The sequence below is a fragment of the Rhinopithecus bieti genome, unplaced genomic scaffold (genome assembly GCF_001698545.2).
Source record: "Rhinopithecus bieti isolate Rb0 unplaced genomic scaffold, ASM169854v2 scaffold_3527, whole genome shotgun sequence".
Taxonomy (NCBI): domain Eukaryota; kingdom Metazoa; phylum Chordata; class Mammalia; order Primates; family Cercopithecidae; genus Rhinopithecus; species Rhinopithecus bieti.
The window spans coordinates 3,777,646-3,800,998 of NW_016804488.1; the positions used below are offsets into that span (position 1 = coordinate 3,777,646).

The following is a 23,353-nucleotide window of genomic DNA, read 5'->3' on the forward strand; positions in this document are numbered from 1 at the left end:
GAGAGACAATCCATGGCTGTTATAACAAAATGACCCACATACTACTTTACTGTCTGACAAAGAGTTTAAACAACCGTTATAAAAATGCTCTAAGTAAGGGCAAGAACTCTTGAAATGAATGAAAACTTAGTAAGTATTGGCAAAGAAATAGAAGATATAAAGAAGAAACAAAAGAAAATTTTAGATTTGAATACACAATAACTAAAATGAAAAACTCAAGGGATGGGCTCAACATCAGACTCACTGACTTTGCATACAGGTCAACAGAAATCATCTAATCTGAACAACGTAAAGAGAAAGGACTGGAAAAATGAACAGGCATGGGACCTGTGGGGCAATACCAACAGGTCTAATTTTCATGTCAATGGGATCCTAGAAAGAAAGGAACAATAATGTGGTACACAAAAAAATATTTCACGAATTAACAGAAAACTTTTCAAATTCCACAAAACTTCATGAAAGAAAACAGATTCAAGTAGCTCAGCAATCTCTATACGGGATGAGTACAAGAAAAAGCCCACACTCTGGGACATCACTATCAAAGTGCTTAAAACTAAAAACAAGGAAAAAACCTTGAGAATCACCAAAACAAAGCCACATTTCTTAAATGGAAATAATTTGAATGACTACAGAAATTACAATGGCTAGAATGAAGTCAAAAAGACTTTTAAAGTACTGAGATTTTAAAAAAAAACTGTAAACCATGTTACTATATCCAGTAAATACCTCCTTCAAGTATGACGGTGAAACAAAGATATTCTCAAATGAAGGCAAAGAGAATTCACTGCCAGCAGGACTGTTCTAGAATAATTGTTAAAGTAAGTTATTCAGATAAATAGAAACAGTACAGAAAGAAAACTTGGAACATGAGAAGGAACAGACATGTTAAACATCTAGGCCAATACATGATTCTTCTTTTTTGAGTTCTTTAAAATGCAGATGTAACACATAACCATGGAGGATACCTATGTAATAGTAAGTTACATTCCACATAAATGGTAAAATACTCATTCTAAGGAGACTGTGAGAAGTTGGATTATTTTAATCCCTAGAAAACTCATGAAAATAAACAAAGGGATATACTAAAAATCCCTGTAGGTACATTAAAATAAGATACTAAAAAATTTCAAATACAGAAAGATTGGAAAGCAGAAACAAGAATGCAAGTCAGGCGAAAAGAAAAAAATAAATCATTAAATGGTTGATCTAAATCCAAAAATATGAGTGAGACGATAGGCCATTATCCTTCATTAATGCAAATGATTTGATGTAATGTAATAGTTTAATATAGTTCTTTAATGTAAATGGCCTAAACAATCCAACTAAAAACAGATATTATTTAACTCCATGCTATCTTCATAAAACTCGCTTTAAATACGATTATGTAGGTGGTTAGAGGTAAACTGATGGAAAAACCACACCATGGAAATATTAGTCAAAAGAAAGCTGGGACGGTTATATTAATATCAAAGTACAGACATCAGACAAATCAAAGACATCAGGGATAAAGAGGGACATTACATAAAACAGTCAATTCAACAGGAAGATATAATAATCCTAAACTTCAATACACCTGACAATGAAGCTTTAAAATAGATACAACAACAATGAAATAGATTAACCCACAATTAACTTTTGAGACAATACTCTCTTAGAAATCAATACAACTCATACACAGAAAATCAACAAGAATACAGAAGAACTCACAAATACAATCAACCAACTTGATTTAATTGACATCACTAGAATTTTACCCAACTTCAGAAAATACACTGTTTTCTACAGTAAATAGAACACTAATCAAGAAAGACAATCTCCTGGGACATAAAACAAATTTTACCAAATATAAAAAAAAAAATTAAAGGCATACAAAAGTATGTTCTCTAACATACTGAAATTAGACCTGAAATCAATAACAAAGATAACCATAAAATCTATAGGCACTTAGAAATGTAATAATATACGACTACAGAATGCATGGAGAAAGAGAACTCTGAGGGACTTGAGCATACAGTTTTAAAAAATCATCACTGGTGGGATGATGATAAAGAAGTGCTTAGAAGGAAATGCAGAGCATTAACTGCTCATATTAGAGAGAAAAGTTCTCAAACTACTCATTTAAACCTCCATTTAAATCAAATTTGAAAAAGTAGAGCAAAACAAACCCAAATTATACACAAGGAAATTGGTGAAACAGATAAAAGGCAATAGAAAACAATGACCACAAAAGATACTTTATAATAAATCTGAGAAGCCTATAAAAAGAATGACAAAGAAGAGAGAAGACACTAATTACTAACAAGGAATGAAAAAGAAGACATCACTACAGAGACCACTGACAATACAGGAATAATAAGGGAATGCTGTGAACATATCTACACACATAAATTCAGCAACTTTACATGAAACAGATCAGTTTATCAAAAATCACTACCAACACACACTCATTAAAGATTAAATAGATAATTCAAATGTACTCATTTAAAAATTTGGATCTGTAGTTTTTGTTTGTATGTTTTTTTGTGAGATGGAGTTTCACTCTTGTTGCCCAGGCTGGGGTGCAGTGTTGCGATCTTGGCTCACTGCCACCTCCGCCTCCTGGGTTTAAGCGATTCTACTGCCTCAGCGTCCTGAGTAATTGTGATTACAGGCATGCACCACCACGCCCAGCTAATTTTTGTATTTTTAGTAGAGACAGGGTTTCACCATGTTGGCCAGGCGTGTCTTGAACTCCTGACCTCAGATGATCCGCCTGCCTTGGCCTCCCAGAGGGCTGGGATTACAGGCTTGAGCCACCACGTCCAGTCAAATCCGCAGTTTAAGAAGATTATGAAAAAGAAATTTTTTGACCCAGATGGTTTCACTGGCCAATTTTACTAAGCATTTAAAATGAAAAAACACCAATAACATGAGACAGACACCTCACAAGAAAACTACAGACAAATATCCCTCATGAATACAGATGCAAAATTCCTCAAAAAAAAAAAAAAAAAAATAGAATCTAGCAATATATCAAAAGAATAGGCCGAGCACAGTGGCTCATGCCTGTAATCCCAGCACTTTGGGAGGTCGAGGCAGGCAGATCACAAAGTCAGGAGCTTGAGATCATCCCGGCTAACACAGTGAAACTCCATCTCTACTAAAAATAAAAAAAAATTTAAAAAAACCAAAAAAAACGGGCATGGTGGCGGATGCCTGTAGTCCCAGCTACTTTGGAGGCTGAGGCAGGAGAATGGTGTGAACCCAGGAGGCGGAGTTCGCAGTGAGCTGAGATTGTGCCACTGTATTCCAGCCCAGGTGACAGAGCAAGATTCTATCTCAAAAAAAAAAAAGAGTAATACACCACAGCCAAGGAGGTTTAATCTCAGGAATGCAAGGCTGGTTTGATATTTGAAAATCAATTAACATAATTCACCATACTGACAGTTTAAAGAAGAAAAACCACATGAGTGTATCAATCAAAGCAAAGAAAAGCATTTGACATAATTCAATATTAACAAGTCTTAGCAAATTAGAAATAAAAAAAAAACTTCCTAAGCCTATTAAAATATAGCTATAAGGCCAGGCACGGTGGCTCATGCCTGTAATGCCAGCACTTTGGGAGGCCGAAGCAGATGGATCATGAGGTCAGGAGTTTGAGACCAGCCTGGCCAATACAGTGAACCTGTGTCACTACTAAAAATACAAAAATTAGCTGGGCATGGTGGTGCACACCTGTAGTCCCAACTACTCAGGAGGCTGAGGCAGGAGAATCATTTGAACCCAGGAGGCAGAGGTTGCAGTGAGCCAAGATTGCACCACTGCACTCCAGCCTGGACAACAAAGCAAGACTCCATCTCAAAAAAAAAAAAAAAAAAGCTATAAAAAAAACCTGCCTCTAAGATCAAGCTTCACAAAGAAAGACTGAATGTTTTCCCCTAAGATCAGGAACAAGGTAAGAGTGCGTATTCTCACTACTTCTATTCAACTTTTTTTTTTTTTTTTTTAGAAAGAGTCTTGCTCTGTCACCCAGGTTAGAGTGCAGTGGTACAATCTTGGCTCACTGCAACCTCCACCTCCCAGTTTTAAGCAATTCTCTGCCTCAGCCTCCCAAGTAGTTGGGATAACAGGAGCGTGCCAGCATGCCTGGCTAATTTTTGTATTTTGTAGAGACAGGTTTTCACCATCTTGGCCAGGCTGATCTTGAACTCCTGACCTCATGATCCACCCACCTTAGCCTCCCAAGGTGCTGGGATTAGAGGCATAAGCCACCGTGCCCAGCTATTCAACTTCTTACTGGAAATCTACACTGTATAATAAGAAGAGAAAAACAAATAAAAGGCATCAAATTTGGACAGACAGAAATAAACCACACCTTTCCTCTAGACATACATAACAAATCCCAAAGAATCTGCAAACAGAAAAAAGCAAAAAATCCTCACAGAATTAACAGAGTTTAAGCAAGTTTGTGGAATAAAAGTCAACACACAAAATCAATATATTTCTATACTAACAATCCATAATTAGGAATTAAAATTTTTAAATGCCATTTACAAACATCTACCAAAACAGTGAAGTATTTAGGTATAAATCTAGAAGACATGCATAAGATTTGTATGCTGAGAACTACAAAACACTGGTTAATGAAATCAAAGAAAACCTAGAAAAATGGAGAGACATATATTCATTGGTTGGATGACTCAAACTGATTTACAAATTTAACAAAATTTCAAATTCTCAGCATGACTGCTTTTGTAGACATAGACACACTGATCTGAAAATTTATATGGAAAGGCAAACAAATGAGAAGAGCCAAACTAATTTTGAAAAATAAGAATGTTGGAAGCATCACACTACATAGCCTTAAGACTTACTACCAAGCTACAGTATTCAAGATAGTGTGATATTGGTAAAGCAACAGTTATAAATCAATTAAACAAGACTGACAATCAAGAAATAGATCCACATAAATACAGTCAAGTGATTTTTTATGAAGGTGTAAAGGCAATTAAATAGAAGAAAGTCTTTTTGACAAATGGTATTATAACAATTGGATACCCTATGTCAAACAAAAAGAAGAGAAGTAGCAGCAGCAGAACTCTGACCTAAGTCACATGCCTTACACAACAATTAACTCAAAATGGACCATGATCTAAATGGAAAAGTAAAGGTATAAAACCTTTAGAAGAAACATACAAGAAAATATTCATGGCCTGGGTTAGGCAAGAGTTCCTAGATACAGTGCCCAAATCATGTCTAGAGCGTAAAGTTTTTTTTTTTTTTTTTTAAAAAAAGCTATACTTCTTCATAATTAAAATTTTCTACTCTTCTAAAGACACTGCTAAAGAACAAAAACACAAGATACTGAGTGAAAAAAAAAATCTGCAAATCACATATGACCTAGGAGCTATATCCACATTATATAAAGAAACCTCAAGTAACTTAAAAAAAAAAAAAAAAAGCAAAAAATAATCAAATTTTAAAATGGGCAAAGGACATGAACAGATACTTCTTAAAATAAAATATCCAAACAGCCAAGAAACATATGAAAAAAATGTTCATCATCATTAATCATCAAAGAAATGCAAATCAAAACCACAATGAGATGCCATCTCACACTAGTCAGGATGGTGATTATCAAAAAGTCAAAAAATAACAGATGCTGGTGAGGCTACAGAGAAAGGGGAATACATACACCATTGATAGGAATGCAAATTAGTTCAACCACTGTGGAAAGTAGTTTAGAGGTTTCTCCAAGAACTTAAGCAGAACTACCATTCAATGAAGTAATCCTATTATATCCAAAGGAAAAGAAACCATTGTGCCAAAAAGACACATGCCACTCATATGTTCATTGCAATACTATTCACAATAGCAAAGACATGGAATCAAACTAAGTGCCCATCAATGGTGGACTGGATTTAAAAAATATGGTACATATACACCATAGAATACTACACAGCCATAAAAAAGAATTAAATCATGTCCTTTGCAGCGACATGGATGCAGCTGGATTGCCACTATCCTACGTGAATTAATGCAGGAACAGAAAACCAAATACCGCATATTGTTACTTATAAGTAGGAGCTAAACACTGAATACACATGGACATAAAGACGGGAACAACAGACACTGAGAATGTTGGAGGTGGGGAGAAAAGGAGGGCAGCATGGGCTGAAAAACTACCTCCTGGGTACCATGCTCACTACCTGGGTGATGGAATCAACCATTCCCCAAACCTCAGCATCCCGCAATATACCCATGTAACAAAATTGCATATGAACCCTCTTATTCCAAAATAAAAGTTGAAAATCAAAAAATAAAACAATCCCACAACATAAGAAAACAAATAACTCTTTGAAAATAGGCAAAAGACTTAAAAGACAGGCAAGAGATTTCACCCAAAAAGACATACGGATGGTAAATAAACACGTAATTCTTCCCCATCATTAGCCTTTAGATAATTGCAAGGTAAAACGATGATGTGATATAAGAATAGCTAAAATAAAACAATCTTGAAAATATCAAGTGCTGGTGAGGATACAAAGCAATTGGAGCTCTCATGCATTGCTGGTGGGAATGCAAAATGGTACAGACACTCTGGAAAACCACTTGGCAGTTTCCTAAAATGGTAAACACTTTAGGCATATAGTTATGACGCAGCACTCCCACTCTTGGGTATTTACCCTAAAGAAATGAAACTTTAGGTTCACACCAACACCTGTACATGAATGTTTATAGCAGCTCTATTCACACTCACAAAACACTGGAGAAAACCCAGATGTCCCTCAATGAGTGGATGTGTAAACAAACAGTGGTGGCCCCATATGATGGAAGATGACTCTGCATAAAAATGGGGCTACAGAGCGAGAGTCTATCTCAAAAAAAGAAAAAAATGAATGAACTACTGACAGTCGATTGAAAGGAGTTGAATCTCAAAGGTAGTATGCTGTGCAGAAGACATTAGGTTCAAAATGATATATACCCTACAATTCCATTTATAGGGCATTCTCAAAAAAGAATTATAGTGATGGAGAACAAATCAGTGGTTGCCAGGAAGAGAACAAAAGAAAATTTTGGGGTGATGAAAGTGGTCTGTGTCCTAACTGTGGTATCTATGCACATGTTAAAATTCACAGAACTATGAAAGAAGTCAACTGGATTCCATTTTGGTTTAAAAAGTAAAATTTAAAAAACATAAATGGGGGCGGGCACAATAGCTCATGCCTGTAATCCCAGCACTTTGGGAGGCCAAGGTGGGGGGATCACCTGAGGTCAGGAGTTTGAGACCAGCCTGACCAAGAACATGAAACCATGTCTCTACTAAAAATACAAAAATTAGCCAGCATGGTAGCAGGCGCCTGTAGTCCCACCTATTCGGGAGGCTGAAACAGGAGAATTGCTTGAACCCAGGAAGCGGAGGCTGCAGTGAGCCGAGATCGTGCCACTGCACTCCAGCCTAGGCAGCAGTCTTGGAAAAAAGAAAGAAAGAAAGAAAGAAAAGAACAGAACAGAAAATGCAAATTGGGCTGGGCACGATGACTCACACCTGTAATCCCAGCACTTTGGGAGGCTGAGGCGGGTGGATTACCCGAGGTCAGGAGTTTGATACCAGCCTGGCCAACATGGTGAAACACTGTCTCCACTAAAAATACAGTAATTAGCCGGGCGTGGTGTCAGGTGCCTGTAATCCCAGCAACTCAGAAGGCTGAGGCAGGAGAATCGCTTAAACCCAGGAAGTGGAGGTTGCGGTGAGCCGAGATCACGCTATTGCACCCCAGCCTGGGCAACAAAAGCGAAACTCAGTCTCAATAAATAAATAAATAAATACATAAATAAATAATTTTAGAAAATACAAATGGGAAATAAGAATTGAATGCCAATGCCAGTCTTCAAGATGGATACCTATGAAAATACTCTTCTATCTACTCAATTAATTGCATGCAACTAATTCATTTACTCAACCTGTCCTTGTTAAAATATGAACAAGAACAATATGAGGAGTCATCAGGGCTAAAACTGTAAAGAACAATATAAAATAGTGCTCACGAGAGCAGGGCCAAAATGTCTGGTTTCCACTTGTGCATAATGATGGCACAGAGACAGCAGAACAGAGCCCTGCACAGTCTAAGGTTAGCAGCATCTCCTCCCAGCAGGCTGGCCACACTGGTGCTCAGGGCCCAGTGAACAATGGACAGCAATTGATTTGCTCGTAACAGTTTCCTTTTTAAATTGTTATTCTGTCCCAAATAGTCTATTCAACAAATGGTGTTAAACAATTGGGAAGAAGCCTATAATTTGATTATTTTGCAAGTCATTCTACCTACTTGTATCCTTCTCTCTCTCTGTTCTCATTGTCTGCTCTCCTAAGCCACCTCCCAAGTGACTCTAGGCTCCCAGAGCCATAGACCTCACTGCCCTCCTGCTGACACTTCCTCTCAGCCCTCCCTGGATCCCGTGTCACTGCATTCAGGCGTGGCCCTCTGCAAAGTGGCCAGAGCTTGTTTCCTAAAACAGGAGCTGATGATCTTCCATGGCTCCTCCACTGTCTACAATGGAGCTCCGCTGGGCAGCAGGGCTCAGAGGACCTTCATGTGCTGATCCTGCCCATCTGCTCTCCTGCTTACCTCCTGTCCTGGAGGGCCACTTCTCCTTATTCCAGAAATAAGACTCAGTGTCAAACACTTCTGTGCCTTGCACACAGTAGGTGTGCTAACAACATCTGCAAATTGTATGTGAACACTCCCAGCAAGCCACAGAATGGAAGTGAACAGCAGCGATCAGAACAAACAACTACAAGTAATTACCTTTCCGTGCCAAAAACAATGACGCCTCCTTTGAGGAAATGCAACTTGTCCTACTTTCAATAATGAGAACTATGGAAATTATTGTTTCCCTGTTGCCCAGCTTGTCAGAAACATAAAGACCAAACTGATGTTCAATTGCAGGACACAGATTTGCTTTCATGGCTGATATCTCTCCCCTCTCTGCCTTTCTTTGGCCTGATTTCCTGTTTCTATTTTTATTCATCCTCCTGCATGCCAGCCCCATACCAGGGCCTTGGGAAAACAAATGAGATACAGAGAAAAACGGCAGTTCAGGAAAACAGAAATCCCCCAAGATGCTGCAAAGCAAAATGTTCCACGTAAGTAGCAGTAACCTTAGGGTGGTCATATTTGCAACCTGAATGAAAGGTGGCGATTGCTCAAGATCAACACTTGGACTTGAGCAAATACAATCGAATGCATACACCAATCACAGACTCAATAGAAAAGGCAAGTCACAATGCCAGTGGCATAAATTATGTGCTATTGGTTACCAGAGGACAATGTGTGCCACTAGCACATCTAATTTGCCTTATTTGGAAATCTGACTGCTAATCATTGGGGAACACGGGTTGTGAAGGAACAGGCAAACTAGAATTCCTGGCTGGATGATGAGCAGGGTCCTTCCAGCAGAGATAATGTGAAACCTGCAACGTCACAACTCAAGTCGCTGGCTTGGAAAAAGCTTGTCCACAATGTAAAGTGATTTGCGCTCAGCCTCCTTTAAATCTTGTCTTAATCAGAAGTTAGTTTACCCCTAAATAAACACAGATATCAGAACAAAGGGTGCGTGAAAGATGTGTGCTATCTTTCTAAACTCAAATTTAGGCTCGCCCCACCCTGCTTTAACCTTCTTAGGCTTCCTACTTCCCTTTCTCTCCATCTTCCCTCACAACCTCAGCCTCGGCCCCTCTTTGTGAGTTTCAGGAAAATTAAACTGCTCAATAATAACCCTGAATACTAATATGCAAAATCCCACTTCTCCCAGACCCAGGCCAGCACCCTTTCTGGCACCATGCATACTCCCCTCTCCATGTGAACACCTTGACCTCAGGTGGGAGCTCCGGTGCCACTCCCTGAAGCAGGGGACCTCCACAGGCGTGTGCCCTTCCCTCCGGACTGGTGTCTGCATAGCAACACCACACTGTACTGCATGGAATCTGCCTCTGTCCCTCGCGCTCTGCCCCAAGAGCAAAGGCCACGTCTTCTTTAGGTCTCCAGCATCTAGCACAGTGCCTGTTCCTGCCAGGGGCTCACAACCCTTGGGGTATGATTGAATGAACAGATGAATGGCTAGCTACATGGAGCGCCAAAGCAAGGAAAGCAGAAACCCCAGTTAGAGCCAGCGAGACATCGCGAGGCAGTGAAGAAGGACTGAAGGGCACCGGGGGGGGAACAGGCGTCTCAGGGACCACAAGCAAGGCTGGGGCACACAGACACATAAGGAATGTCTGAGTGACCAGAAGATACAGACACGAACTGTGAGTCACAGACTCACCAGAAAGGAGATCGCTGGGGCCAACCTCTGTGTCTTCCAAAGTCCTAGCCAGGAGTTTCAGCACAAGGATCATACACAACTGTAAAAAGTTACCTTGAACACAATCTGGGAAATTTAAGTATGAACAGGAAATCAGCTGTCATTAAGGAATCATTCTCAGGCAGGGTAATGAGGTGATGGTCATAAAAAAGTAAGCTTTCTTAGGCCAGGTATGGCGGCTCATGCCTATAATCCTAACACTTTGGGAGGCTGAGGTGGGTGGATCACCTGAGGTCAGGAGTTTGAGACCAGCCTGGCCAACATGGTGAAACCCCGTCTCTACTAAAAATACAAAAATTAGCCAGGTGTGGTGGTGGGCGCCTGTAATCCCAGCTACTCAGGAGGCTGAGGAAGGAGAATCACTTGAACCCAGGAAGTGGAGGTTGCAGTGAGCCGACATCACACCATTGCACTCCAGCCAGGGTGACAGAGCGAGACTCCATCTCAAAAAAAAAAAAAGTAAGCTTTATCAGTGCACAATGAGCACGTAAGTATTTACAAATGAAAAGATAGAATGGGGGGACTTTTGCCTTAAAATGTTCAAGCCAAAAATAAAAAATAAGAAGTGGGGGCAGGCACAGTGGCTCACACCTGTAATCCCAGCATTCTGGGAAGCTGAGACAGGTAGATCACCTGAGGTCAGGAGTTCTGGACCAGCCTGACCAACATGGTGAAACCCCATCTCTACTGAAAATACAAAATTAGCTGGGCGTAGTGGAGGGCGCTATTTGGGAGGCTGAGGCAGGAGAATCTCTTGAACCCAGGAGGTGGAGGCTTTAGCGAGCTGAGATTGTGCCACTGCACTCCAGCCTGGGCAACAGAATGAGACTTCGTCTCAAAAAAAAAAAAAAGTGGGAGAATTGGCAAAATGTTAAAATTGCCAAAGCTCATGAATGGACCCACAAGGTTTCTTTACTATGTTCTCTGCTTTTATTTACATTTGAAAGTTTCCATGTCCATTTTGTCATTTTAAGGCACCCACTGAATGGAATTAAATGAATCTTCAAATCAATGACTGTTGATTATTATATTTGAGGAAATCCCATAAAAAGTCATCCATTCCAAGAGTATTGTTTTAAAGAATCTGATTATTTAGAATGAGTACTATTTAAATATGACTGATAAAGACATTTAAAAAAAATTCATCAAAAGCTGGAAAAACATAATTCAGCCAACCTAATCTAATTGTATTCTTTAAATGGCCCCCTTATTTCCTGAAGCCAGGTATTAGAAAGTGGCACATTCTATTTGCTGACACAAAAGGCATTCTTGCGCATTTCTAGGTAGCCATTCTCCTTCAGCCTCTCCAGCACACATCTGTGAGACCTGCTGCCAGCTCTGAGGGAGACCCGGCTGAGCACTTCCCTGTGTGGAGGGTCCCTCCTGTCTGGGACCTCATTCTGTCCCCTCCTCCCTCCACACTCCCAAGCCTGGAAAGCAAAGCTCCTTCCAAGGCCTGTGGCTTGCCCAAGCCCAACTCTTTGCAGCCCCTGCAGGCCCCGAGTAGCCCTGAGTAAAGAGGAGCGGGGCCTTCCAGGGATGCCCATGTATCCCAGGCCTGGGCACACAGGTTCCATGCACCCAGCCAAGGCTGCTGCTACCCTGGGGCCAGGATTCCACTTTCCCTTGAGTAAGACAATGACAGAAGTGAAGGAATAAGTTACTAAACACATGTGATGCCCCAAATCAAAAAGTTTAGATTTAAAATTCAATAAACTTCACACACACTAGAATGGTGAAAATTAAAGACTGACCCAACAACTGTAATTCCCATCCACTGCTAGAAGAAGAAGAAACAATGACTTTGGAAAACAGCCTGGCATTTTTGTGGTTGTTTGTTTGCTTCGTTTCGTTTTCGCCAAACTACTTCTCAGCTAAAAAACCCTGGCAGTTTTGTAAAACATTAAACAAACGTTTAGAGTGTGACTTAGCCATTCCACTCCTAGGTAATTACCCCAAAGAAAAGGAATATACGTCCTTACAAAAACTATAAATGAATGTTCATAATAGCTTTATTTGTAATAGCTAAAACCCCAAAACAACCTAAATGTCAATCAATGGGAGAACAAATTGTTGTAAATTAATGATGGTACACTGTTCATCAATAAAGAGGGATGAACAATAGAGACACCATGAAATCATCACGCCAAGTGAAAGAACTAGACAAAAAGACGCCACCTACATAAATAAAATAGATCAATGGTGGTCGAGGAGCACAGAAGAGGGAGGAATGGATTATAAAGAAGCACAAGAAACCTTTGAGCAGCAACAGAAAAACTTCTCTATCTCAGTTGTGGTAACTGTTTCAAGGGTGTCACACACATCAAAATTCATAAAGCTGTATGCCTTAATATGTACAGTTTACTGTACATAAATACACCTCACTAAGGTAGCTCCAAAATACAGTACACCTTCTCAATCACAAAGAGGAAAAAGAAGAAATTCATCCGTAACTGAGAACCAACAGACACTGGCTATAAGGCAGGTTGTCCCATGCTCAGTAAGGGGTGCTGGATCATGCATAGTGTTCCCAGGTCATTCTATGCTTGGTAAGAGGTCCTAGGTCACGCACAGTGCTCCCAGGTTGTCCCAGGCTTAGTAAGGGGTGCTGGATCATGCACAATGCTCCCAGTGTGTCAGTGACAGGCGCTCAGTCTGTAGCTACTTGCCTAAGTTTTTCAACAGTCAAGAACTACTTTACTTTAGGCTGGGCTTGGTGGTTCACACCTATAATCTCAGCACTTTGGGAGGCCAAGGCAGGTGGATCACTTGAGGTCAGGAGTTCAAGACCAGCCTGGCCAACATGGTGAAACCACATCTCTACTAAAATACAAAATTAGCCAGGCATGGTGGCACATGCCTGTAGTCCCAGCTACTCAGGAGGCTGAGGCAGGAGAATCACTTGAACCTGGGAGATGGAGGCTGCAGTGAGTGGAGATATGCCACTGCACTCCAGCCTGGGCAACACAGTGAGACTCCATTCAAAAAAAAAAGGCAGAGGCGCAGGGCTCACGCCTGTAATCCCAACACTTTGGAAGGCCAAGGCAGGCAGATCACCTGAGGTCAGAAGTTAAAGACCAGCCTGGCCCACATGGTGAAACCCCATTTCTACTAAAAGTGCAAAAAAAAAAAAAAAAAATTTGCTGGTCGTGGTGGCACAGGCCTATAATCCCAGCTACTCAGGAGGCTGAGGTGGGAGAATCACTTGAGCCTGAGAGGTGGAGGTTGCAGTGAGCTGAGATTGCACCATTGCACTCCAGCTTGGGCGACAAGAGTGAAACTCCGTCTCAAAAAAAAGAACTATTTTACTCTTAATTCCAAGTAAAAGTTTAATATTTTTCTGTACTTGACATCACTAGCCTCTAACTAAACCATGTCATCCTTGAGGTCCAGCAATATAAGCATGTTTTTGTACCCCCTGTAGACCTAGCACTGTCCTTGCACATGATCTATGCTCTATTTATATAGAATTTAAAGTTTTACTGGTATCACTTATTCAAAGTTATCAAAATTGTTTATTTTTAAAAATATTGCCCAATTAGGGAAAAGCACACACTGGGGCCCGTTGGAGAGTGGGGGCAACGGGAGGGAGAGCATTAGGACAAATACCTAATGCATGAGGGGCTTAAAACCTAAATGACAGGCTGGGCACAGTGGCTCTCAACCATAATCCCAGCACTTTGGGAGACCGAGCCGGGCAGATCACCTGAGGTCAGGAATTCAAGACCAGCCTGGCCAACATGTTGAAACCCCATCTCTACAAAAATATAAAAATTAGCCACGCATGATGGCAGGTGCCTGTAATCCCAGCTACTCAGGAGGCTGAGGAGGGAGAATCGCTTGAACCCATGAGGCGGAAGTTGCAGTGAGCAGAGATCGCACCACTATACTCCAGCCCGGGTGACAGGGCAAGACTCTGGCTCAAAAAAAAAAAAAAAAAAAAAAACCTACATGACAGGTTGATAGGTGTAGCAAACCACCATGGCACATGTATACCTATGTAAAAAACCTGCAAATTCTGCACATGTATCCAGAACTTAGGGTAAAAAGAATAATAATTAAAAATCTATATATTAAAAAACATTTTTTCTAAGAAAATATTGCCCAATTAACTGGAACCAATGAAATAATCTTGCAAATGCCTAGATATATACACAGTCACTAATACAGGCCTGTCCTTTCAGACTGTCACTGACAGCAACTACTTTGCAAGTGTTGGGACACACCCAGCAAAGCAAACAGGACATCCTGGAGACAAGGATATGTACGACACCCTCCCAGGGCCATCAGTTCACATTCTGTGTTAACTGTCCTGTGCCTCTGGCGTTCCGTAGGTCCCTATAGATGATGTGTCCAACAACTGCCATCAAAGTCCAAGAAACTGTGGCCAACCTAATCTCAACTTTCTTGTTAACCTCTCTGAAAAATTTCAAATCCTGGCAGCCTCACAGAAGTCTGAACTTCTCCATACCTCTGTACCCTCCCCTAAGTGATCAATGAAAATTTAAAAATCCTCCCTGAGTAATCCCTAAGCTACTATTTACATAAGCTAATCTTGGGGGATATTTACAGCTCGTCTGGCCTGGCTGTGGCTTAGGTCTGGAAGGAGTGTTATATTTAAGAACTGCTTCAGCAAAATAATTTTCTGAGAAGCCTTTCATAAAAATAAACCTGACTTATCTTAGCCCCACCCTACAAGTGGAACTAACTGCTCCGCTCCTCCTTTTCTGGGTGTTCATGAAGCACTTTGCACACGTCTCTATGATAACACTAGTTGTAATGGCCTTTAAAGATCAGTCCTCTCTTCTTTACTGTGGGATCTGTCAGGGCAGGGACACCCATGACATCAGCACACAGTTGAATTTTAATTAATAGTTTTTTAAAATCATGAGCCAATTAAATAAATCCATTTTAAAATGATCCTACATCAGAAAAATGGATCATTTCATGTTCAAACTTTCATAATACGTAGGGCAATATGACAAACAACACAGAGACAATCATACACATATCATTTTAATGTAAAGTTTGTTCTAACATGGGAGACGTTTGATTAAATGAAGGCATTCAATATTTTTGTTTAATTAAGCTTGGCTTTACTTTCTTTTCTTTTTTATTCTTTTGTTTTGGTTTTGCTTTTTTACCAAAGCATTATTTTACACAAGTTAAATATTTCATTCTTTTTTGATCAACAACTTAAGATAACTTTTGGGGGGGGGGCAAATAATACCGCAGGAAATCAATTAGATAAATGACTCTGAAAGCATTTTACGGTATGTATGTATGTTTGCTTCTATATTACATTTTTGAGGCAGCTGGTAGGCAATTGATGTTTCTTTGGTTTAAGAAGAAAAATTGACATATGATGTTGGTGAATGGCATCTGTGAGCTCTTTTTGTTTGGTTGTTTCAAGTTCTAATACTTATTACTAATGTTTTATTTGGTACAGGCATCTCTGAGTAATCTACATTTGCCAGATGTGCTTTCTAATTCTTTCCAGGCTTTCAATCCGTAAATTGGGTGTTTAGGTTAGAAAACCCATACTTTTGGACCCCACTCTCCAGCCAGTTCCAATTCATAAAAACGATAAGAGACTGATTTTCAGAATAGTAAAAATAGCCAGTTTACCGAATTCTACTTACTGGATTACAGTCATTCTAAAGAGCTGTTTTCTGTTCATTTAATTCACAATACAACCCTATGCTATTGTTACTATTAAAACAAAAAAAAAAGGAAGAAAGAAAGTATTTTACAGAATAGCTTTTGTTTCATGGCAGATGTTTGCTTGCGAGGATTTATGGGCATTTTGATATTGCTGATTACTCACAGGGAGGTGCTAAGTATAGCACGAGAACTTGCTTGCAATCTGGGCTGGACCACCTTTTTCCAAAGTAACTTGGTTAAACCATGTGAAGTGCATTACAAACACATATTTCATGAAGAGGAAATGCTTGTTCTGGAAAACGACCATGCTGTATGTATTCAGGTCTTTTCCACCAGATAGAACTCCCAGGCTGGCCACCTTGGCAGCTGGAACAATATTTCAACTAATACACATTTAAGGAATTGATGGCTGGGTGTAATACTGAATGATGAATAAAAGGATCATCTTTAGCCAAGGCTGGATGTCTGAATCACCAGGGAGCGCCTTCAGACCATCTTGTGAGTCCCCTCCCTGCTGGCCCAGGCAGCATCCCCCTGGGAAGAGCTGAGGTATGCTTCTAATCCAAAGCTCCAGGGTGACTGGGATGCACATCCCTGGTGAATACCCACCAGGGCAGAATCCTGTCCTCATCTTTACGTAGATAGACTCAGCATCAAGGCTGAGCAATCATAACATTGATAGTCCAGACAGGGCAATTTGGTAAGTGAAATGGGCATTATTAGGAGTCACACCAGGTATTAACTGGGACTGTCCCAATTGTGGCATGTGGTCACTTTTCAGTACCTGAGGTTTTCTGTTGTTGTTTTTAACATGGTAAGCTAAGTTTCATCATTTTGATAAGCTTTCTTTTTTTTTTTTTTTTTTTTTTGAGATGGAGTCTAACTCTGTCACGCAGGCTGGAGTGCAATGGCACAATCTCAGCTCACTGCAACCTCCGTCTCCCGGGTTCAAGCAATTCTCCTGCCTCAGCCTCCCAAGTAGCTAGGATTACAGGCGCCTGCCACCATGCCCAGCTAATTTGTTGTATTTTTAGTAGAGATGGGGTTTTGCCATGTTGGCCAGACTTATCTCGAACTCCTCACCTCAGGTGATCTGCCTGCCTCAGCCTCCCAAAATGCTGGGATTATAGGCTTGAGCCACCATGCCTGGCCTTGAAAATCTTTATATAAACAACGATACATATTTCTATAAAGAAAACTGTCCATGCAGCCCTTGATACATGAAAAAGCCAACCATTAGAAAGGTTTGTATCAGTGGGATTTGGTTATAAAAGTCTCCTCTTCAGAGGCCACTCAATGTATGTTTTTAATGCATCTTCACTAGGAGGTTAACCAAGTTGCTTTGAGAAAAGACAATCAAGACCATATTGCCCTAGGGTAGGTCAAAATATGACCACAAATGTTTCACACTAATCTCTTCCAAAGATGGGGCCTAATTTCCCGCCCCTGAGTGTGGGCTGGACTTAGTGACTTGCTTCTGACAAATAAAGTATGAAGCCCGTGACAGTATATCACTTCTAAGGATAGGTCATAAAAGGCCTTGCAAATTGCTCCTTGTATCCCCTCTTAAATCACATGCTCTACAGGAAGTCAGTCGCCATGTTGTGAGGACACTCAGGCATACAGAGAAGCCACATGGCAAAAAGCTGAGGCATCCTGACAAAAGTTGGCAAAAACTGAGCCACTGTCCAGCCACCACGTATGACTCTAAGCATACTTACAACCTAAAATTCTCATCAGAACCACCCAGTAAAGCCATTCCCACTGCTAAGCTGCTAAGATTAGGGTGATTTGCTATGTAGCAATAGGTAACTATACACCTACAGGCTTCAACCCAGTCACCTTTGTGGTCAGGCCATGCTTTAAGAGGTGGCCTGCTATTCAGGGCTAATCGTGCAGCTTGCTGCCTGTGCATGCTCCTGCAATGACATTCTCCATCACTTCTGAGCTCTGACCACCTAACACATGGGCTGGGGCCACACAGGGCACCCCCCACCCCAGCAAGAAAGCAAATGTGAGCAAGGCAGGCCACTTCATTGCTCTTTCTTAGCTCATGACCCATTCACCATCCGAAAAGTAGGGAAAGAAATGCTTGCCCACCAGGCTCATGAGTATGTTTTGTGTCAAAATAATAGGCAGATGTTGGGACTTTGAAAGCTGCAAAATGGTGCAAATGTGTAAATTTTCACTGTTGACCCTGTCACTTAACATGCTGCATAAGTCTCATCCTACCTCAGTAGTTAGTAACAACAACTGCACCACTAACATGATACTGTACGATCCAAAACCGTAAACAAGACTACAGTGGCTTTGTTTGAGCACAGATGACATCAAAGTTCTGAGGTCAAACCCACTTGTCCCAGCAAATAAGCCCTTTCTCATATCTCAGCTCTCTTCTTCCTCTCTACCCCAAGATACTCTCCACCCAGATTCTCCCCAGCACAATCAATCTTCATGGAGTCAGGAAGGCACCATCTGAACAGCTTTCCTCAACCACAAATGGCATAGGCCAGGAAAGCCAAAGGGAGGTGTTGCTGGTGGCCACCTCATATCTTTCTGCCCCTGAGGCCAGACAGGCTGCACAGCACACCTCCCAAAGATGAGCCACACAACCTTCCAAGTCTATGAGCACGCATACACGCATACACACATATACACATACACATACACACACACACACACACACACACACACACAGACACCCCTCCTCCAGGGCTGGACATCCTTAAGACACTAACAAATGCATAAGCCAGCAACAGTCACACACAGTGGCGTCCACTGCCTGTCTGCCCAGGAGGTGCAGCATTGGCTATTTAGAAAGTATTATATTCCAAAGAACTTGTGCATATCCTTTGCTTCGATATTGCTAGAACAGAAAATAAGGTAAATCAATAGAGACTATAGACATCTAGATTTTACCTATCTTCTCCTATCTGTTTCTCTTTCTTCCCTAAAGTCACAAGTTTCAAAGGGACCGAATGGTTAATAATTCCTAGCATATGAGTCCAGGTTCCAGGGGGACTGACCCATAGCTTGCTGGCACTCCTCAAACCCAGTTGGCACTTTCTAAGGAGGATGGGTGCTGCAGCCCTGGGCCCAGGAAGAGGCTGGCAGTCCTGCTCTGAGAAAAACAAAACATATGAAGAGCTGAAATGGCGCCGAGGGAGAGGCTGCTGCAAGGCTTCATGGCTACAAGGGTGGGCTGTCACCCTGAGCAAGCTGCTTAACCCCTCTGAGACTCAGTGTCCTCCTCTTCAAGAAAGTGACAGTAATGGCACCTATGTACAGGTCTACTAGGGGGATGAGGACCATAATACAGGAAAAGCTCTCCATGCCACAGGTGACCCATGACTCCACAAGACAGGTCATCTGTACCCTACTTGAGGCACCGTCAGTGACCACGCGCTTAAATATTGCAACAACATCAAGCTGCTATGAAAGTCTGCAGATGCTCACTCTTAGTGGCGCGCTCATCTCACTGCAGACCAGTTCACAGACCACACCTGGACTAGCGCAGGCCTCAAGGCCCTGCAAATAGGCCATGCATCTCCGACCCCAACGACCCAGTCTGTTGCCCTTGTGCCTTCCTTACTTCCCTATTACACATGCTCATGCTTGCCTTAGATTTCAGAATCAAAACTGAGATTTGCTTTTTTGTTTTGTTTTGTTTTTTTGAGATAGAGGCTTACTCTGTTGCCCAGGCTGGAGTGCAGTGGCACCATGTCAGCTCACTGCAACCCCTGTCTCCTGGGTTCAAGCAATTCTCCTGTCTCAGCCTCCTGAGTAGCTGGGATTACAGGCACCCCCCACCATGCCCAGCTAATTTTGTATTTTAGTAGAGATGGGGGTTTCACCATGTTGGCCAGGCTGGTCTCAAACTCCTTACCTCAGGTGATCTGCCTGTCTTAGCCTCCCAAAGTGCTGGGATTACAGGCGTGAGCCACTGCACCTGGCCAAAACAGAGGTTATTAAACCGTGGAAGGCTCTCACACCTGGCCTGGGTCTGGACTCTTCTTACCCAGAGTGTCACCTGATGTGTTAGAAGGAGCTACGCGGTATGTTAGAAGGAGGTGTGTGCGCCTACAGGCCTGGGTCTGCATCCTGTCACCACTGCCCAAGTGAGGCAGGAACACAGTCTGGGGCTCACTGTACTCGTGGGTAAAATGGGAGAATGCCTTCTCCGGGGAGCTCTCACTTCCTCTCAGGACACTCACACCCTCCCAAGAACCTGACTTGTTCCTGCCATTCACAGTTCCTGGAAAACCCTCCCCACCCCTCTCCCCACTTCTAGCTCAGACTCACAACTGTCATCAGGGGCCCTGGGATCCTTTCCAGGGATATCTGAGGTGCATGTGACTGGGTTAGCAGTGTGCGCTGGGCTGTGGGACTGCGGGGTCCAGATGTGGGGTTAACCGCTCCATCGGCTGCCCTTGGTCACCATGTTACTATCTTGCGTCTCACGTGCCTAACTGTTAAAATGGGAAGAGGACCCTCACCCCGCACGCTGAGATGAGGAGTGAGTGCGGTGGGATACACGCACCGCCCACTGCGCAGGCTGCTGCTCTGAAGCGGACCCTCCCCTGCTCCCTGGACTACTCTCCCCTCCTCTGGGGCTTCCTGGCAGATGTGTCTTTCCTCTGAGACTGGAGCCTCTCGAAGACGCTCACCCTTTATCCTCTTCTGGGCAGGCGCACCCTCAGCACTAATACGGCCAGAGAAGAGTGAGTGAGGGAACTTCAACTACCGCGCCTGGCACCTCCTTCCTATCTGTCCAGGGGCCTCACAGTCGGCGCTCTGGGCTCTGTGATGGGGAACTGCCTGGGCCCCCATCACCTGTACCTCAGCGGGGAGCTCACAACACAGCAGAACTGCCCCTTCCTTAACAGCGGTACTGCGGGTGGCAAGGCCAAGCCCTTGTCTCTCAGGACTGGGCCGTGTTCTGCAGGCTGTCCCCGCCAGGCTCCACCCTCTCTTCTTTCCTCCGGGGCTTCTCTCATACCTGGGTGTCAATCTAATATTCGAAGAACAACCTTCGTCTGCAAGCAAGCTGCTCCTCTGCTTAAGGCCTCCGACTAATCCCCCAGCTCTTCCAGAGAAAATCCAAACCCCCACATTGCCTGCCCACTGCTACGTGGTTCCAAGTCACAGATTCCAGCCGCGGATCCAGGCATCTAAGTCATCTGCCATCCTCAGTGTCCCCTCCAGTGGACTGCAGGTTCCTCCCCTCTGTGGGGTCCCACTGTGCTGGGAACCCCTGTATGTTCCTCCATCCTTGGGCTTCTATTCCTGGCAGTTGGTCCATGCCTGCCTCTCTGCCCAGCCGCATTTTATCTAGTTTTCAACCCCCAGTTCAAAACCTGGAAGCTTTGCCTCTCCCAGCTTCAAAGAGGCATGGCTCCTAAACAGTCAGAGCCAGGGGCCTCTCCCCTGGTTGGCTCTGATGGGTCTTCAGTGTCGTGGCCCTCCTGGAGGGCAGCCACCCAGCTGCATGTCTCCACAGCCTGGCCCCATCCTAGGAGGTGCTTACAAAATAGGTGAAGACTGCTCGGCTAACAAGGGCGAAGGCCTGGCCTCACTCCCACCATAATAAATTTGGAGGGGGTCACATAAATAAAGCAATGATGCCATCATTTCCTAGCAGTTAAGTTTTATAAGAAATTCTACTGCTAAAGTAAATTGATAAGACCATTAATTTTTTTCCTAAAGATTCACAATTCTGGACCAGGTGTGGTGGCTCACACCTGTAATCCCAGCACTTTGGGAGGCCGAGGTGGGTGGATTGCCTGAGGTCGGGAGTTCGAGACCAACCTAGCCAACATGGAGAAACCCTGTCTCTACTAAAAATATAAAATTAGCTAGGTGTGGTGGTACAGGCCTGTAATCCCAGCTACTCAGGAGGCTGAGGCAGGAGAATCACTTGAACCCGGGAGGCGGAGGTTGCAGTGAGTCGATATCATGCCACTGCACTCCAGCCTGGGCAACAAGAGTGAAACTCCGTCTCAAAAAAAAAAAAGAAGAGTCACAATTCTGGGCTGGGTGTGGTCGCTCAGGCCTGTAATCCTAACACTTTGGGGAGCCAAGGCAGGGAGGATTGCTTGAGGCCAGGAGTTCAAGACTGGCCTGGTCAATGTAGCAAGATTCTATTTCTAAGAAAAAAATAATAATAATTCACAATTCTGGTAATAATTGTGCTTTCAAAATACTGGAACTTAACTGAGATCAGTTTTACTCGTTGGTAATAAATTACCACTTTAAAAGACAATGCTATACAGGGCACCAAGCACTGTTATCAGAGAGTGTTACAGACGCCTCACCCCTCACCCCCAACCAAACGGCTGTGGTGACTCAGTTTTTGGCATGTGCTAAATCACCAGCTCAGTCTTCCCAACGTAATGCTGAAACTATGACAACAATAACCCACTCACAGGGCTGCCGGCTCAGAAACAAGCTACTGTTTTATCACTGCAATAGAAACCTGTACTTCACAAATTAGAATGTTTTAAAATACAATACATTGATGTTTTCCCAAGCCTCATGACAAAGTTAACACAATAGATCATAATTTCACATTTATGCTTTTACATTTGGATGCAGAGATAGACACAAACGCTTTATTCCCTTTTATAAAATCTGGGGACACAAAACCTAATCGAATGGTGGACAGGAAAGCCCACCATCCAAAACCAGCAATCCTGGGCCAGGCGTGGTGGCTCACACCTGTAATCCCAGCACTTTGGGAGGCCAAGGCAGCCAGATTGCCTGACTCAGGAGTTGAAGACCAGCAAAACCCATCTCTACAAACAAACAAACAAACAAAAATACAAAACCAGTAATCCTGTCTCTGTGCGCACCTGACTTGACCACGCATGCAGAGGCGATTCCACTGGAGGTGAGAGGTGATGGGGTGGCATCCCCAGCCCTCCCAGATGGAGGCAGCCACAGAAACAGAGACATCACATATCATTACTTTCCTCTAGCAAAAACAGACTCATTCCACAAGGCAGTGTATCAAAGCAACTGATGTTCATGAGCACCTATTTATTTATATGAAGTTAATGTGCCTGGGAGAGGGATTTTACCAAGCTCTTAGATGTTACACGTGACAAACACAGACATGTATCAAAATTCAGCTTATCTGCTGATCCAACTCCAAACAGGGAAGGTACAAATGTATTCTGATCTGTTCTGTATGGATCCTTTCCTTACACTTTTCCCAGTGGGTCTACAGACTGGCTGAGGATTTTATCTAATATCCAAACATCACTTTTAAAGGTGGTCATCATTTGTTATTATTTTTCTCTGAGTGGTCTGCAGAGCTGCCAACAGAACATATGGGACAGGCTGCTGA

At 42.7% G+C, this 23,353-nt stretch overlaps 1 protein-coding gene across 1 annotated transcript in view; it reads right to left on the reverse strand.

Moving 5' to 3' along the window:
* Nucleotides 1–21,103, reverse strand: part of COBL (cordon-bleu WH2 repeat protein) — a 294,288-nt gene extending 273,185 nt beyond the window's left edge. Inside the window, exon 1 of the mRNA XM_017868611.1 lies at nucleotides 21,005–21,103. The gene's annotated coding sequence lies outside the window, so the exon portion shown is untranslated. The remainder of the gene's footprint in view (nucleotides 1–21,004) is intronic.
* Nucleotides 21,104–23,353: the final 2,250 nt, after the last annotated feature.